This window comes from Alligator sinensis, unplaced genomic scaffold (assembly GCF_000455745.1).
Source record: "Alligator sinensis unplaced genomic scaffold, ASM45574v1 scaffold862_1, whole genome shotgun sequence".
Taxonomy (NCBI): Eukaryota; Metazoa; Chordata; order Crocodylia; family Alligatoridae; genus Alligator; species Alligator sinensis.
The window spans coordinates 1,137,363-1,139,941 of record NW_005842066.1 but is presented as its reverse complement, the minus strand read 5'-3'; positions in this window follow the sequence as shown (position 1 = coordinate 1,139,941).

The following is a 2,579-nucleotide window of genomic DNA, read 5'->3' as shown; positions in this document are numbered from 1 at the left end:
AAAGAGTGCAGGAGGGTTTTTTTGGGGTTTTTTTGTTTGTTTGTTTGGGTTTTTTTGACTGCTGGATATCCAGGGGTCAAAAAAAAAACCATGCAAAAAAACCAACCAATCGGAGCATCACACACAGGGGCAGTGTGCACCACTCAAAACTGGAGCCTGGCTGGCTGCTGGCCAGACTCTGAGCAGCAGAATCACTGCTGCTGCAGCACTGGGAGGCCCCCAGAACCCCAGGTAAGGCTGCTGGGGCCAGCCCAGTACCGGCTTCAGCCTCTTTACCCCACCTGGTGTAACCTGCCACATGCCAGAAGGTGCGTGGCACAGGTGTTCCTCAGGGACAGCTAGTGGCAGCACAAGGTGTGTCCCCAGGGAACCAAATGTGGATATGGACTATATGACCACCATCAAGTATGGTTTGTAGGAGGTCTTCCTGGGGACAACTGACTAAGGTAGGACCAAGTCTTTCAATTGGAGCATTTTGAGTCTTTCGTTAAAGGGGGAACCTGCTGTCTGTATTCTGGCAAAGAAAGTTGCTCATAAAAGACATTTCACCAACTGCTGCTTCTTGTAGCTGTTGGAAAGTTACCTGGTCAGAAATATCTATTGACATATATTAGCTGCAAAACACTGGAACTTTTTAACATCAACATTGCTAGTAATCAGCATAGCTGTACATTGGAATCCTGGCCCATGTCTAGAGTTCCCTAGTGCTACAATAATACAAATAATGATCTTACTAACTTTCTCCTTTTTTTTTTTTTTTAATGTCTAACCCAAACCCTTAACACCCTTACATGCTAGTAATCCTTTCTCTGATGGATTTTGAACATGGCCTATTGTGTGCTTAATATTTAAAGGAGAGACTGTTAATGGTGGATTTATGCTTCTGGTGGATGGGACCTTCCAGCTGCATCAACAGCCAGAACCAGGTATAGAAGTGTCGGTGTCAAAGCTTTTACAAAGTATAAATGTCATGATTTCTAGAACTTGGGCTGCCCCATTAGTCCAGAAGTCATTGATTGAGCACAGCCATCTACCGGCCTTTGTGTCAACTGTGCTTTCAGCATTGTTCCTCTCTAGCTTTTTTGTTTGGGCAGCTGTAATTTTAAAGAGCCTCGCTTCAGGAAGACATTGCTCTGGAGCAGGAAGTTTGTGCTGTTTTTCATGTGGCTTGGCTATCTGAAAAGAGCTGTAAATTACATACATCTGTTCTAGTGTGTTCCCCTGGCCAAGCTAATATTCTTGGCTTGGCCATGTTGGAATTGCCTACAGCCTGTCAGGTAAACCAGAACAGACTGCAGCATCCAGTACCCCCACATTTGTAGGTCAGAGTTGGGAAGATCTGCTCCACCCCCCCACCCCCCCCCAAAAGGCACGCCAGATATAAGTTCTGTATAGAATTGACAATCCCTTCCTAGGTCCTTTAATCCTCATTGCTGAAATACTTATCTAAATCACAAAGAATGAAAACCTATCTGCCTGTTCAGGTTTTGGAAGCAAACTTCACTCTGCTCAGATAATCATATAGAAGGGTAAGACAAGAAACATTACCAAGTGATTTAAGGAGAGGTCAGACAGTTCACCCAGAGATACAGGGCCAAATTTCCCTCGGCAGATCCTCAGGTGAAGTCAATAAGATTACATCGGTAGGGAACTTAGCTTATTACATATAAAAGATGGAGGGAACAAGAATGTAACATTAATGATAGACAGAACAGTGCCAAATTCTTATCTCTGTCCAGTTGATGGACACGAAAAAGTGTTTTGGATTTGTGACCATAAATTCCAGACACTGAATTAGTAAATAATACTCCTGGCATTTAATCAGAATGTTGTAATTATCTCCATTCCATAGTGTTCCTGTATTACAAAGTACCTTTTAAAACAGCAATCCCAAATGTCTTCTCTGTGCTAAGGCTGCAAAGCAGAAGTAGCTTTAGAGATTTTTTTCCTTCCTTTATTCTCTCTTATTAGTGTAATGCTAAACAGGAATTGTATTTTTAATGGGTGGAAATTTGTGATCGTGAGGAAAGCATGATTTCTTTTGTGCATTTAATTGACATTTTAAGCATGTTAATAGATTACTATGGTAACTAAAAATATCCAAGAATAATTTCCAGAGCGGGAAACGTGGTCCCTCCTGCATTAGTTTGTCGGGGGGGGGGGGGGCTTATGTTGGGGGGGGGGGGGGGGATCAAATTTGTGAAGAAGAATCTCTTCATCTTCACTCTCATGGCTTAGACAGAAAAGAGGACTGTGAAAGGCAAATGCTCTTAAATGCTGTGGCAGCTACCATCCCACTGTAGTTGGCTTTTTTTCATGTTTAATATTGTAAATTACTCCTAATCAGATGACCCACTTCTACCTAGTCTGCTACGAGATACCTACCAAATAATAACAGCTAAAGGAAACAACCGAGAAAACCCCAGCCAATATTTAATTTATTAAGCCATTTCATCCACCTTATGAGTTATATAATGCAGATTAAAAAGATGCCAGATGACCCCTGTATCTTCAAAATTCTTCATTTCTTTACCTTCCTGATGCAGCCTTTTTCTCCACTCCTTATTTTAAGGTTGCAG